Source organism: Nelumbo nucifera, chromosome 7 (assembly GCF_055504915.1).
Source record: "Nelumbo nucifera cultivar China Antique chromosome 7, China Antique-T2T, whole genome shotgun sequence".
Taxonomy (NCBI): Eukaryota; Viridiplantae; Streptophyta; class Magnoliopsida; order Proteales; family Nelumbonaceae; genus Nelumbo; species Nelumbo nucifera.
In genome coordinates this window covers 36,645,675-36,662,650 of record NC_142655.1, presented here as the reverse complement: position 1 = coordinate 36,662,650, position 16,976 = coordinate 36,645,675, and the positions used below count along the sequence as shown (strand labels likewise).

At 42.0% G+C, this 16,976-nt stretch overlaps 1 protein-coding gene across 8 annotated transcripts in view; it reads right to left on the bottom strand.

Annotated features, from left to right (window-relative positions):
- LOC104598355 (lysine-specific demethylase JMJ18) overlaps positions 1-16,976 on the bottom strand; it is a 49,950-nt gene that overhangs the window by 15,585 nt on the left and 17,389 nt on the right. The gene's annotated exons all lie outside the window — the stretch shown is intronic.

Below are 16,976 nucleotides of genomic sequence, written 5' to 3'. Positions count from 1 at the left end.
TGAGGTTTTAGCATTGCTGAAGGTCTGACACTGGCTAAACAGATGGGACTGCACCAGATTGAAGTGGAAGGGGATTCAAGATTAGTAATAGACTGGATGAAAACTAGAAATTTGGGAATCTGGAACCACAGGCAAGCTATGAGAGAGGTATGGTGTCTTACAAGGGAAGTTGAAGCAAACTTCCAATGGGTTAGAAGAACAGCAAATGGCCTGGCCGATGCTTTAGCCAAACAAGGATCAAACCGGAGTGAACTTTTCTGGGTTGTTTTGTAACAATGGTTATGAATTTGGCTGGGTTCAGTATTTCAGCTTTGGAATTTTTTAGATGTAATGCAATGTTTTAATAATTTTTAATGAAAGTAACTGTTTCCTATAAAAAAAAAGGGATGTGAATGTATTAGAAGAAAAATGGGAAAAAAATAATATCAGTTAATCCTTCTCCAAAGCATTCAAGGAAGCAACATCCAAAATGAAACATTCATCATATGTATACTTCAACAGGTTTATCCACATTCACGGGTGTTGAGAAGGATGAAGGGGATGGGGAATTCTATACATTCAGAATGGTTCCACCGTCCAAGAAGTTAAGTGGGGGCCATGGTTTAAAATGTCCATAAATTTCCTAATATTTCCAAAACATATTTCTATTTCCGTGGGTATCAACTTGAAATACTACTGGAGTTGACATACTCCCCAGTGAAAACTTAGGTGGAGTCCAAGAGATGGTATTATAACATAAATCAGCGACAATATTATAGATCTGTAAAGTAACAGTGTTATTGCCTGCCTTATGGACATTATTACCATTTCGAGCCAGCTTGAAATTCTTTTCAAAAATGAAGATATATCTTAATTTTTTATTTGCATAATAAATTATTTGGTTGATCTATTAGAATCAATTGCATTTTTTATGAGTTCAGATTTTGCTCGATCTCACTCTATCATGCAGTTTTGACTGTTAAAGTTTACAGGATAACATTGTAGCATGTTATTTTACCTATTAACCTTAGTTTTGTTTGATGATATAGAACAAGATAATAATTTAAAAGGGTCACCTGTGCTTCTTTTATTATTACATAAAATAACATTCTATATTTTTGCATATTTCACAATGTTTCCACTATATCTATAACTTTTACAATGTTTCCATTCGACATTTCTACATTTATGACATGTTTCCTATATTTGGATGACCAATATTTCCATCAACACTGACATTTTAAACTGTTAGAATACACAAATCAGGGGTGGTCATTTGGGTTTATCTATTTGAGAGTGAAAGGTCTATTTTATTTAAGTTTAAGTTATGTGTCCCATCACTTATGAGGGACAATATGATATTTCTTGTAACTATGTTATTGGAGATAAATACAAGTGGATCAGCTAGAGGTGGACTGATTTTTCCTAATCTGGCCGAACCCTTCTTCTCCTCCTCCTCCTCCTCTTCTTCTTTCTCTTCTTCTTCTTTACTTTAACCTAGAATCGAATAGGGTTTTTACATGGTATCAGAGCAATAAAACCTAGTTCTCTTTTCCCTTTTTTTCTTCTTTCCTCACTGTTTGTCTTCTTCCTGGGTTCGCTGCCAACCATTTCAGCTTTCTTTGATTTTCTTCTAGCCTGAGTGGAAGCTCGACAAGAGGCCAAAAAAGAGTAGCCATTTTGTGGTTTTGGAGGTGAGTATCCCTCCAGTTACTGTGGTGGTGGTCATTGAGGTTGTGTACTAGATGCCCTCTATTCTGTGATACGAAGAGGGCTGTTTGTGGACAGGTATGAACAATTCTGTTTTTTTGCCCAAATAGTGGACTATAAATGCTGTGTTTTGGTTCAAAATATTTTTTTTTGTGGAGGTTTGAAGTGACTAGTATGCATATCAGCCTTGTTCTCCTCTGTTTTTACCTCATATGTGTGCTGAAAGTAGGGTTTTTTCGACTGCTGAAGTTCATGCAGCAGTGGTGTGGTGGTGGTTGTACTGTGTTGAATGGTGTGTGGATGCTTCTGAATAGTTGAAAGTGAAACCTTGTGTCATGTGGTGGTGTTTATACTGATTCCTGTGTTGGATTTAATGACTGAGTGATTTCAGCTTTTGTATTTGATGTGCAATGTGTATTTGAAGAAGGTGGTGGTGCTGAAAGTGAGATAAGTTTTGTGGAAGTGCGTGAGATTGTGCTGAATATTTGAAGGTGAATTAGTTAAGATGGCATCAATTGGAGATGAAAATGACAATAAAACAGGCGTTATGATTTCTCCAAATTACCTAAATGTTCAAATGACATCTATTAAGTTGAATGGTGAGAACTATGTGCCGTGGGCAAAATCTGTGGAGGTGTTTTTAAAGGCCAAGAAAAAAGTACATGTGAGAGAGGAGAAACCCTTCTGATTCTCCGGGGTTTAGTGACTGGGAACAGGAAGATGCACAAATAATGACATGGCTATGGAATAGCATGGAACCAAAAATTAGTGTGAACTTTATGTTCCTAGCAGCTAAAGAAATATGGGATCATGCTAAGAAACTGTACTCCGGACAAGACAATACAAGTAGGGTGTATCAGTTGTACCAAGAGTACTTTAATCTGAAGCAAGGCAGTCAAAGCTTGGAGGAATACTATGCAAGTCTGAGGAATATCCGAAATGAGCTCAATGTGTATCATCCTCTAACACAGGATGTTCAGATTCAGCAACAACAGCGTGAGCAACTTGATGTGACAAGGTTTCTAGTGGGTTTGAAGGCTGAATATGAGCCTGTCTAAGCACAAATACTGGGGGGGTCTGCTCTTCCCTCACTTGAAGAAGTTTTTGCCCGTCTTAGGAGGACATCTATTGAGTCTATAGAGCATTCTTCTCTCTCAGACAAATCTGGTTTTGTGGTGACTAGAGGGGGTAGGCCTTGGAAATAGAGGTGGTGGTGGTGGTCGTGGACTTCCAGGTAACCGTGGTGGTCCCATGTTTAACCGTGCTGGCGGCCGGAGTGGAGGTCGGGACTCAGGGGGAGGTCGTGGTAAAGGAAGAAATAATGCCCCTAGGAAGTGTACACATTGTGGATTAGAGGGACACACGGTTAATTTCTGCTATGATTTACATCATGGTCCACCCAACACTTGGGCTAACCATGCTATGACTAAGGGTAATGGTACAATTACTGATAGTCAGCATACTGACCCGATCCCCTCCACATCTACTGGTGCTTCTGGGAAGGAGATGGTGAGTGTACCCCGTGCAGTATATGAGCAGTTTCTTCAGACATCTCAACAGAACACAGCTACCCTTGCCCATTCAGGTATGGCTTGCTTGGCTTCCAAGCCCTCACACTAGATCATTGACTCCGGAGCCTCGGACCATATGTCTGGGACTCCTAATGTATTTTCTTCTCTTTCTCGGTCCTCCACATCTCAAACTGTTACTCTTGCTAATGATTATACATCTCCCATATGTGGTGTTGGTGATGTTGATCTCTCCTCCTTGTCTTTATCATCTGTTTTATATGTTCCCAAGTTCCCTTTTAACCTTATGTCTGTTAGTAGATTAACCAAGTCACTTAATTGTTCCATAACCTTTAATCCCTCTTCTTGTGTGTTTCAGGATCTCAAGACGGGGATGAAGATTGGTGAGGGCATGAGGCAGGTGGATTGTATTACCTTGATGGTGGTGGCCCTCTAGTAGCTTTTCAGTCATCTCTTACTCCTCTTCAATGGCACTACAGACTTGGTCATCCTTCTCTCAAGGCTCTGAAGTTGCTAGTTCCTTCCTTGAGTCATCTTTCATCTTTGGATTGTGAGTCATGTCAGCTTGGGAAACATTATAGAGTCTCTTTTAGTCCAAGAGTTGATAGTCGTGTCTCGAGTCCTTTTTCTTTAGTTCATTCTGATGTCTGGAGTCCGATCAAAGTGATGTCATACAATGGCTATAAGTATTTTGTAATTTTTGTTGATAACTTTTCAAGGATGACATGGATTTACTTATGAAAGATCGTAGTGAATTGTTTTCTATTTTTCAAAAATTTTATGCTGAAATACGTACCCAATTTGGTGTTCATATTAAAATTCTTCGCTCCGATAATGCCAAAGAGTACACCTCAATACCATTTCAGCAATACTTAGAGCACCATGGGATAATTCATCAAACTTCTTGTGCCTACACCCCACAACAGAACGGTGTAGCTAAACGGAAAAATCGACATCTCCTTGAAACTGCTCGGTCTTCTATGCTTAATATAAATGTCCCAAAGCATTTTTGGAGTGATGCCGTCCTCACATCCTGTTTTCTCATCAATTGGATGCCCATGTCCATCCTTGGAAGTCAATCCCCCTTCTCGGGGTTGTTTCCCACCTTGTCTTTGTTTCCTCTCACCCCAAGAGTCTTTGGATGTGTTTGTTTTGTTCAAAACTTGGGGCCTGGTTTAGACAAGTTAGATGCACGAGCTACTAAGTGTATCTTCCTTGGCTACTAAAGGATTCAGAAAGGGTATAAGTGCTATAACCCTAATTTCCATAAGTCATTTGTGTGCTCCGATGTCACCTTCTTTGAATCAGTTCCTTTTTTCTCAGATACTGTGGTTTCTTCTCCTTCCTCCGTAGTTCCTCTTCCCGTCCCTGTTGCGGATCCCCTTCCCGTGGTTCCCATTCCAGTTGCAGATTCACCTCCCATGCCAGTTACTACTGAGAGGCCACCAATCAAACAAGTATATACTCACAGAAGAGCACCGGCCCCTCCAATTCAGCCCTCGTCGATAGATCCTGTCATTGCTTCTTTTTCCTTAGACCTTGATCTTCCTATTGCCCTGCGGAAAGGTAAACACACTTGTACTTCTCATCCTATTTCACACTATGTTTCAGCTGCTCACCTTTCTGCTTTTCATCGCAACTTTATATCATTGCTATCATCTGTTTCCATTCCCAAGACTGTCCAGGAAGCCCTTACCTCCCCAGGGTGGCGACAAGCCATGGAAGCGGAACTCTCTACTCTACAACACAATAACACGTGGGAACTCACTGCTCTTCCTCCCAGTAAGCATGTTGTTGGGTGTAAGTGGGTCTACACAGTGAAGTATCTTCCAAATGGCAGTGTAGAGCGATTGAAGGCCAGGTTAGTGGCCAAGGGCTATTCTCAATTGTATGGTGTGGACTATATGGAGACATTTTCTCCTGTGGCTAAAATTGGTTCAATTCGGGTGTTGATTTCATTAGCTGCTAAAATTGGTTCATTGAGGAAGTGTATATGGAGCAACCGCTAGGGTTTGTTGCTCAGGGGGAGGATGGTAAGGTTTGTAGACTCAAAAAGGCAATTTATGGACTGAAACAATCTCCACACGCATGGTTTGGCGGGTTCAGTGAAGTAGTGAAAGACTTTGGGATGAAACAGTGTTAGGTAGACCATTCTGTGTTCAGCCATGACTCAAAAGATGGGAAAATCTTGCTAGTAGTGTATGTGGATGATATTGTCATAACTGGGAGAGACAGTAACGGGATTGACAGGTTGAAGAAATTCCTACAAGACCACTTCAATACGAAAGATTTGGGTAAGCTGAAGTACTTCCTACGAATAAGTAGAAGTTCAGGACTGTTATCAGTCTTGAACCCTAATGGATTTCAGGTTCAAAAATAAGAAGAAAAGTAAGAGAAGAGAGGAGGAAGAGGGAGGAGAAGTAGTAGAACACAAGAGTTGAAAGGAGGAGCAGAAGCTTAATATTCTGCCACCGTCACTTTAATTAATATTTATAGGTTATGCTCATTACATGGAAAGGACAGATCTGCCCTTAGTCTTTACATAACATAATAGAGAAAAATAAGACTGAAATAAATAGCAACTGAAACAACTAAATGACCAGCAGCTAACCCTAGGAAGACTAGAACACCTTCTACCCTATGAACACAGTGGGACCGAAGCTGTGGGGCCCACATCAGTGTTCTCTACACTCCCCCTCAAGTTGGGAATAAATGTTTATCATTCCCAACTTGGATAGATCTGCCTCTAGCTTCTTCCGTGGTACAGCTTTGGTGAGGATATCTGCCAGCTGCATGTTGGAGGTGATGTACGGGAGACGCACTTCTTGTGATGAGACCCTCTCTCGTACAAAGTGTCGATCAACTTCAATATGTTTAGTTCTGTCATGCTGCACCGGGTTGTGTGCTATATTAATAGCCGCTTGATTATCACAATACAGCATCAGGGGCTTCTCATACTCAATACCCAACTCCTCAAGTAGTGATCTCAGCCAAAGAATTTCAGCCACTCCGTTAGCCATTGACCTGTACTCAGCTTCAGCACTAGATCGAGAGACAACACTCTATTTCTTACTCCTCCAAGAGACTAGGTTACCTCCCACAAGAGCACAATATCCAGAGGTAGACCTTCTGTCATCAACACTCCCGGCCCAATCGGCATCCGTATAGACCTCCACCTTCATGTGGCCATTGTTCTTGAACAATATACCTCTACCCAGGCATCTCTTCAAGTATGCTAGTATTCTTTCTGCTGCTAGAAGGTGCGTGGTTCTAGGAGAATGCATGTACTGACTGACAACACTAACTGCATAACTGATATCTGGCCGAGTGAGGCATAGATATAGGAGCTTTCCCACAAACCGCTGGAACATAACCTTGTCTTCAAGCAGCTCCCCACTCTCTGCACTAATCCTGTGGTCTGTTCAATGGGTGTATCCACAGGTTTGACACCCAACTTTCCAGTTTCCGCCAACAGATCTAGAACATATTTCCTCTGAGAGACAAAGATCCCCTGTTTAGATCAAGCAACCTCAATACCCAAAAAATACCGTAGTGTACCCAAGTAATCTATACCATAAGTCTGAGTGAACCCTTTTGCAACTAGCCGAACTTTGTACCTCTCAATGGAACCATCCGCATTGTGCTTCACAGTAAATACCCATCTGCATCCAACTGGTTTCTTTCCTTTAGGCAAGTCAACTAGCTCCCAGGTATTATTTTTCAACAGGACATCCATTTCAACTTGCATTGCACCTCTCCACTCCGGGACTAATAGGGCTTCTTGCACTGTTCTTGGAATAGGGACATTAGCAACGGAAGTGAGATAGGACCTGTAGGAGGGAGATAGGCGATCATAGGACAAAAACTGGGAGATGCAGTGGGTTGTAGATGTGGTGCAATGCCGTTTTCCTTTACGGATGGCAATGGGAAGGTCAAGGTCATCTACAGGGGGTGAGGTAGCAACAATGGAAGGAGTCTCTGTGGGCCCTGGGACTGTAATATCTGGACTTGGAGCCGCAGAAGAGGTTGGAGCTAGCCGGGACTGTTGATGACCGGGATCAACCTGCCGACATCGCCTGTGATAGACTCTCAACTCCCGATCCCCCTGACCACCCTCGCTACTGCAGCCCTCATCACCCAGTGGAATAGGTAAAGGAACAGCCCCAAAAGTATTAACCCTGCCCTCACTGCACTCCCCCTGAAGAAAAGGACCCAAATCTCCACGCTCACTACTCTCCCCCTGAGGAGAGACCCGAGAATAGTAGGGTGTCTCCTCAAAGAAAGTGACATCCATGGATACAAACTTCTTCCCTGAGACAGGATCATAGCAGCAATAACCCTTTTGAGTTTGTGCATAACCAAGAAAGATGCATTTGGAGGCCTTGGGTTCGAACTTGGAGTGATGGGGACCGAGAAGCTGAACAAAACAGGTACAACCAAATGTTTTGAGGGGAATAGTAAACAACTCCTCATTGGGGTATAGAAGTGAAAAATGAGGTTTCATATCAAGAACCCGGGATGGAACCCGATTAATAAGATATACCGCATTAAGGATAGCATCACCCCAGAAGCGAATAGGGACATTGGAGGTAAACATAATACTTCTAGCCACCTCCAAGATGTGCCTATTCTTTCTTTCTACAACCCCATTCTGCTGAGGTGTATGAGGGCAAGTGCTCTGGTGGATAACCCCATGATTAAGAAGGTACGATGCCAATGGCTTAGCAAAGTATCCCTTTGCATTATCAAATCTAAGAACTTTGATCCTGGCATCAAACTGGGTTAGGATCATTTGGTGGAAGTTTTGGGTCAGGGCAAGAACCTCATCTCGTGAACGCATAAGATAAACCTAAGAAAACCGGGTGTGGTCATCAACAAATAACAAAAAATATCTGTACCCACCCATAGAAGGAATGTGATATGGCCCCCAAACATCAGTATGCACAATATCAAAAGAACTATTACTCCTTTTATTACTCAATGAATAAGAGTTTCTACAATGTTTAGCAAACTCACAACTTTCACATTTCAACTGAGACGACTCAACAGACTCAAACAAAGTAGGAAACATACTCTTTAAGGACCGAAAAGACAAATGACCCAATCGGTTATGCCAAAGCATAACCGGACTCACAACCTGAGAAACAAGTAACTTCTTATCCACTGACTCCTCCCGACGAGAACTCTCTCCGAGCAGATAGATCCCATTCGTCTCATGGCCAGTCCCAATCACCTTCTTCATCTCCAGGTCTTGAAAAACACATCGGTCAGGGAAGAAAGTTACTGAGCAGTTCATATGTTTGGTAATACTACTAACGGAAAGAAGGTTAGTATCAAGTTTAGGAACATGCAAGACAGAAAACAAGGAGATAGTATCCGACAATTTGATGTCACCCTTGCCAGAAATAGGGATAAGAGAGCCATCAGTAATAGATACTTTATCCCTACCAGAAGATAAGTGATAAGTAATAAACAATGAGGGCAAGCTAGTCATATGGTCAGATGCATCTGAATCTATTACCCAACAGGGTTCAGTAGTACCTGGAGCGGAGGCATGGTAGGTTGAGGCTCGAGTACTTGAATGTGCAAAGGCTGATGTGGAAGGGGCTGATGATGACTGCGGTGACTGAGTTGAACTGCCAACTTCCTTTTCCAACTGTATTAGAGCAGCTAAGGTCTCTAAGGGTGTGCCTCTTGTACCAGACGAGGATGTTGAATCAGTAGTCACAGCCACATGAGCATTACCCTTTTTGTTTCTCAACTTTGTCAGGACCAAATGTGGATGCAGCTTCCAACATGTTTCTTTTGTGTGTTTAGGTTTCTTACAATGCTCACACACCACATCCCTTTTATCTTCCTTCTTTTTGTCCCTCTCTGAATCACCCCCTGTTTTGGGTTTGACAGTTACCAAGGCCGGTGTAAGCGGCTGAGGTTGCATCATGATTTTCCTCCTGGTCTCTTCACTATGCACTAAGGAGTATGCCTGAGAGAGGGTCACACTATCTCTGGTCAAAATCTGTTGCCTCACAATATCATATTATGAATTCAGTCCTACTAGAAACTCAAACACTTTGTTTGTCTCGATGTGCTTTCTATGGATCTGAGCATCTTTGGGACTCTCCCACTCAAGAGTCTCTAAGTGATCAATCTCATGCCACAGGGACTTCAAGGTAGAGAAGTAGACCGAAACCAGTTTCTCTCCTTGTTTAAGGATATTCACCTCACATTTCAATTCATATGCTCTAGCAACATTAAGGGGTTGGGAGTAAGTTTCTTTCATCACATCCCACATCTCCTTGGCTATCTTTGCCCATAAGTAATTTCGGCTGATATGAGACTACATAGAGTTACACAGCCATGTCATAACCAAGTAGTTTTCTTGGACCCACTTGGTATACATAGGGTCTCCCGTGGAAAGTTCTGTCACATCTCCCAAGAGATACCCTACTTTGCCCCTTCCCCCAATAGCCATCATGGCTGATTGGGCCCATTCCAAATAGTTTGATCCATCAAATCTTACGGTTGTAATCTGAAAACCTGTCTCAAAACCACCACCATAACTGTTGTTCCCAAAACTGCCTTCTGCTTGATTCTTAAACTCCATTTCGGTCAAGAACCAGAAGTCTCAAAATTAGGGTTACTACAGTCAAAACAGCACTTGGACTATCAACCACAATCACAAAATCAGTATAGAACCAATCTGTACTCACAGTAGATGTGCATGAAACAGGTATAAAACTAATCTGAAACCAATAACCACACACAACAGCAACAGTCCGAACTGTTTCCACCCCCTTAGAAGAGTTCAAAAACCCCAAAAGAAAACTGAAAAACAGTTTGAAGAACAATCTGATATGCTGAAGCCGAATTGGGGTTTTAATCAGTCCTAAAAGCAAATTCTCAGCCGTACACTCCAGACAGTACCATACGGATAAGGTTTGTAGTAGGGTTAATATGAAACCCTAAAACTGATCAATGTTGAGGAGAGAACTATTAGGGTTTGCCGCAGTATTAGATCACAAGGTTCAGTCCAGTATTAGGGTTTGCCGCAGGGTTAAGACAAAACCCTAGAGAATTGAAAGATAAAACGCTAGAGTGGTTCGGCCGCCCTTGCTAGATAGGTCCAACCTATCTTCTCTGATATTACTTCTCTCAGAAAAATAAAAAACTTACAATAGGATGTTGTTCGCTACCTTCCAAGGTTACCCGAACCCTAGACTTCTCTGATTCTTCCTGATCACCAACACGCTACAACTGTGGCAATTCTTCAAACAGCTGCTAAACCCTCTGGAGATCTCCAAGAACCAGTCAACGAACTCTATTTTCTCAGCTTCCAGCCTTAGATGGTTCTCATGTGGTCAGCTGGACTAGACTCATATTAGAAACCTGGCTCTGATACCAAGTAGAAGTTCAGGACTGTTATCAGTCTTGAACCCTAATGGATTTCAGGTTCGAAAATAAGAAGAAAGGTAAGAGAAGAGAGAGGAAGAGGGAGGAGAAACAGTAGAACACAAGAGTTGAAAGGAGGAGCAGAAGCTTAATATTCTGCCGCTGCCACTTTAATTAATATTTATAGGTTATGCTCATTACATGGAAAGGACAGATCTGCCCTTAGTCTTTACATAACATAATAGAGCAAAATAAGACTGAAATAAATAGCAACTGAAACAACTAAATGACCAACGGCTAACCCTAGGAAGACTAGAACATTTTCTACCCTACGAACACAGTGGGACCGTAGCTGTGGGGCCCACATCAATGTTCTCTACAGAATAGAAGTTGCAAGGTGTCAAGGCATGGAATTAACTTATGTCAAAGAAAATATGTTCTTGACCTATTTGAAGAAACAGGACTGTTAGGTGCTAAACCAGCAGAGACTCCTATGGAACTTAATGTCAAGTTGAGTGTTGATGCAGGTGAAGAGTTTGATGATCCTGGAAGATACAGGAGGTTGGTGGGAAAGTTGAATTATCTAACTATTACCTGACCAAATATATCATTTGCTGTGAGTATGGTGAGTCAGTTTATGCAACATCCTCGGATTCCTCATTGGGAAGCAGTTCTAAGGATTGTTAGGTACCTGAAGGGTGCTCTAGGTCGTGGTTTGCTATACCAAAGTGGAGGGACTCTTGAAATAGTAATGTATACAGATGCTGATTGGGCTGGTTCAATATCAAACAAGAGATCAACTACAGGGTATTGTACCTTCCTTGGTGGCAATCTTGTAACTTGGAAGAGCAAGAAAAAAACAGTGGTGGCAAGAAGTAGGGCAGAAGCTGAGTACAGAGCTATGGCTCATACCACATGTGAACTAATATGGTTGAAGAACTTGCTACAAGAGATGGGGTTCTCGGTTGACAAACCCATGAGACTATATTGTGATTGATAGACAGTGTATGCCCTTGACTCCAATCAGAATGATGTACCTTATGACATTTATTTTAAATGAATAAACTACATATTCGATTCATGTTATTATGGTGTGTTTCTGTGTAATACCCTTAAACTGGACACATATGAGACTCGTGTTAGATTAGAATGTTCACAGCCGTTGGATAGATCTGGGAGATTTATCCTGATAAGGCTGACACTGATGTGCCGCCAAGTTGGTTGGGGTAGCCTGTCTCAGCTTACAGGGTGAGACCCGAGGTACATGCAGTGTAGGTTTACTTGAAACCCTGAACCGAACCAAAATTCTAGTATTTCCCTGAACCTTGGTGATTAGTGGGCAAAACTGGAATGTTACACCTAACCCCTAGACACTCGATTATGATATTGCACTAGGTGCCAGATTGGGCTGTCTTTGATAAGCCAATCAGTGAGATCCTTAGAGGGGGTCAAAACCTGGGTATGTTGGGACAGTCCGAGAATTCATCTGAGTGGGTGATCATAGTGACAGAATCAGCCCCTTTGTCGGACAAAGGTAATGATCGTGGATGCACTCTCTCTGATGCAAACCAAATCTACCGGCAGTCGATTTCAATCGTTGAAATTTGTTTTTGCAAAATATATTTATATTATGGTTTTAAAATGTTTGCAAAAGGTTTTAATTCCCAGGATTCATGTGAGTAGAGAGTGTAACATTGTTCCTTGCAGCCGAGGGAGAGGTCCTCTCTTGTCAGGCAGTGTTTGATCATTATGGGCTGAGAGGTTAAGTGTAAGACCATTGAGGGTAATACCTGATGGGTTAATTTTGCATCTGCCCACAGTCCCTGGGTTTTTATAAGGTGGCTTGGCCCAGGGACCACTTAGTGTAAGTGTTGGGCCCGTTAAGAGCCCATGGTGATGGACTCAGGGGTTCACTGTGTTAGACAGTTTTGTATGCCCTTAGCTTCAATCCGATTTGATGTACTTTTGTTATTTAGTGAAAATAAATAAAGTGCATGTTTGATTCATGTTGTTTGGTTTAATTCTGTGTAAGACCGTAAAACTGGACACTTATATAGACTCGTGTTAGTTTTAAATGGCTGATACTGGTGTGCCACCAAGTGTTGGGATGGCCTGTCTCGGCCACCAGATTTCCAGTATTGCCCTAGACCTTGGAGATAGAAGGGCAAAACTGGAAAGTTACACCTGACCCCTAGACTCGATTATGACACTTCACTAGGTGTCGGATCGGGCTGTCTTTGATATGCCAATCAGTGAGATCCTTAGATGGGGATCAAAACCTGGGTATGTTGGGATAGTCTGAGAATTCATCTAAGTGGGTGATCATAGTGACAGGATCAGCCCCTTTGTCAGACAAAGGTAATGATCGGGAATGCACTCTCTCTGATGGAAACCAAACTGCCGGCAGTTGATTTCAATCGTTGGAATTTTGTTTTGCAAAATTAATATATTTATATATATATATATATGTACGGTTTCAAAATGTTTGCAAATGGTTTTAATTCCCAGGATCCATGTGAGTGGAGAGTGCGGCACTGTTCCTTGCAGCCGAGGGAGAGATCCTCTCTTGTCGGGCAGTGCTTGATCATTAAGGGCTGAGAGGTTAAGTGTAAGACCATTTAGGATAATACCAGATGGGCTAATCTTGCACCTGCCCACAGTCCTGGGTTTTTATAAGATGGCTTGGCCCAGGGACCACTTAATGTAAGTGTTGGGCCCATTGGGTCCATGTGATGGGCTCAGGGGTTCACTGAGTTTTTCAGTGAATTCGGTTGGGCCTTATATTAAAGGCTGGGCCGAACCCATGTGGCTGGTGTGTAGATCAATGCTTGGGTCCCACGCCATACAAAGAAGCCCAACTGGGCAGTAGATTGAAAACTAGTTAAACACTGAACACTTAATGGGCCAAAAGCCCATTTCGAGCTGGGCTGATATGATCACCCATCTATGGGGCGAATCTGAGATTAATGTTAGTAAAAGGATTGGGCCTTTAACCTTATCCACTCCAGGAGACCAAATTCAAATTAGATTTGAATCAGGTAACCTCCTGATAAGATCAGGAATAAGCTAACTTAATCTGCAGATAGGATTAAGATAATCCCCTATCCAAATACAGATTTGGATTGGGATAACTCCTAATTAGGAGGTTTCTTAATCAAGAAGAAAGGAGGAGAAACCCAAGAGAAACATATTAGATTTCGAACCAAGGGTTTGTGGTGCAAGAAATTATCCTGCAAACAAATATTAGATCTCATACAAACTCCAGAGAGAAGAGAAGCAGTTCAGCCATCTTCGTCCCAGGAGTTCTCCTCCAGCCGCCGCCATTCCCTCTTGCAAGATTTGATCTTTGCAGCAATAGGGAGTCAAGAAATCAGTTCTTGACATTAGTCTTGCGAAAAAGACTGAGAAAGATTCAGTGTTCAGAGTTTCCAGAGGATTCTTGCGAAGGATCCAGTGTGTAGGACGCACCCTGCTGGTTCCGTTCCATCCACAGCTGTGTCATTTTCAGCAGGAGCGGATCTTGGTTTCTTCTTTGGGCGTGAACACCAACTTTGGGAGATACTGCTTCTCCGGATCAGGTATATTCCTCCCTTCTGCTTTTTGGTTCAGATCGTGTTCGATTATGGTTCAAGTAGGATCCTTGAATATAGTATTCTAAATTTAGGGAATATGATCCCCAGTTGGGAGAAGGTAGGAAAATTTTTGAAATTCGCCCACCCATTCCGCAACCTTTTGGCATCCATTAGATGGATCCTACCATTCTTTCGCACTGCCCATAACAGTGAATTCGGCCAGGCCTTGTAACAGAGGCAAGGCTGAACCCATGTGGCTGATGTGTAGATCAATGTTTGGGGCCCACGCCATACAAGGAAACCCAACTGGGTAGCAGTTTGGAAGGTTAGTGAGCACATGGACTTAATGGGCCTAAAGCCCAATTCGAACTGGTCTAATTTGATTAGTCAAAGAGAGGGGCAGATCCGTGATTTGGATCAGCAGATAGGATAGGGATCCCTATCCACTCAGAGAGTCCAGATCCAAATATAGATTTGGATTTGGATACTCCTAATAAGATTAAGAGGGCTGATCTAATCTGCAGAAAAGATAAGGGTTATCCTTATTTCTTAAAGAGAGTCTAGATTCAAATAAGGATTTGAATCAAGAAACTCCTAGTGGGATTAGGAGTTGATCTCTTTAAGGCTATAATAGGAGGAGGGGGCGAACCATTCTATACATCATCTCAACATCAGATCTCAGATCCAAGAGAGAAGATAGCAACAGTAAGACTGCACCATCTTCTGCTCTTGCGCCCTCCTCCTACTGCCGCCATTGCAAGTTCGTTTTCCACTGTAGGAGTGATCAAGAAGTGTTCTTGATATCAGTCTTTGGAGAAAGGCTAATCTGAAGTTGTGCTCGCATACCCTCCATCGAATTCTTGCTGAAGGATTCGGTTCTTGTGAAGAACCTGTTGATTCTGCTCCACCCTACGGTGTGTCATCTTCAGTGGGAGCAGTCTTTGGAGTTTTCTTTGTGTGTGAACACTTTCGTTGGGAGTTACTGTTACTCCGTATCAGGTATATCCCTCTCCTACCTTTTGGTTTCAGATCTAGTTCGGTTTAGGTTCAAGATTGATCCTTGAAAATGCAGATTTTCTAAAAGAGGGAATGTTCCACAAGAGAGAAATTTTCGAAATTTCGCCCTACCTACCTGCAGGGTTCGGCTATCCATATGATGGATCTCTCCTCCCTTCAATGATAACCAGGTTGCTGTCACATCTCTTCCAACCCAGTCTTCCATGAGAGAACCAAGCATATTGAGGTCGATTGTCACTTTGTGAGAGAGAAAGTGATAAGTGGAGTGATAACCACATCTCATGTGAGCTCAGGAAATCAGTGGGCAGATCTCTTTACAAAGGGATTGTCTCGGGGCAGAGTAGATTATATTTGTGACAAGCTGGGACTATATGACATATACTCTCCAGCTTGAGGGGGAGTGTTAAAATACACAAATCAGGGGCATTTTGGTCATTTGGGTTTATCTATTTGAGAGTGAAAGGTCTATTTTATTTAAGTTTAAGTTATGTGTCCCATCACTTATGAGGGACAATATGGTCTTTCTTGTAACTATGTTATTGGAGATAAATACAAGTGGGTCGGCTAGAGGTGGATTGATTTTTCCTAATCTGGCCGAACCCTTCTTCTCCTTCTTCTTCTTCTCTTCTTCTTCTTTACTTTAACCTAGAATCGAATAGGGTTTTTACATAAACCTTGGTGGGCATGAGGACCTGTGTCCAGAAGTTCAGCTACCAATCTCTACCAACCAAGGAGAATGAGTCAGTGCCCAAAGGTATTGATAAAATGGTGGGGTTGTGTAAAAAGTTGTTGAATGTGTATATTTTAATTTACTATTAAGCATAGGGGTATAATTGTAGTTTCATCTTATATTATGTTTCAATGTTTTAAAACACGGAGGCGTGACGTGAGGTGTTCCACTACCTAGAGGCATGAGACATAGTTCAGAACACAAGAGGCGTAAGCCTCCCGAACACAAGGAGCCGTAAGCCTCCTTAAGATGAGAGGGGTTAGGAGGAGGATGAAGAGGAAGGGGGATTCTCATTTTTTCTTTATTTTAAGGGGCAAACCACTTTCTTTCCCCTTATCTTTTCTTCCCTTCCCTTTCCTTTTCTTTCCTTTTCTCTTCTCTTTCTTTTTCTTTCCCTTCCCTTTCTTTTACTTTCCTTTCCTTTCCTTTTTCTTTTCTTTTTTTCTTTTTTTCTGTCTTTTTATATCAAATGTGCATGAGGCGCATGAGGCGTACGCCTCATGAAAAAAGCACAAGAGGCATACGCCTCAAAGGTGTTAGCGCCTCTGGCATACGCCTCAAGGCGTTTTGGGAGTGCCTCCCACGCCTTTTAAAACACAGTTATGTTTTACCCTATAAACAATAATAGAGTGGGAACTACCACTTTATGTTTTCTCTCTCCATATTCTTTCTTTTTTTCCTCCTTCTATCTCTTTTCTATGGCAAACATCATGTAACAGAGCATATCATGCCATAAAAAAGAGTTATCTCCCTTTTCCCCACAAGACATGGTTTTTTGCTAGACTTATCTAGTAAGTTGTTACCTTTTTTAATCTAATTGCACAAGACAAAACTTTTTCTATTCTTTCTTGGTCTTGGAACTTAGGATCTTGTTTTTTGGGAAAACCAGTGTTTTAAAAGCGCAAGGGCCATTTTGCGCACGAAGCACAAAGCGCAAGGTGCAAGGCGAGGCGCACCTTTTTGAGGCAAGGCGCACAATTTTAAAAAAATGCAAAAATTCGAAGAAAATGCAAAAAAAAAATGCAAAAAATTCAAAAAAAAATCAAAAAT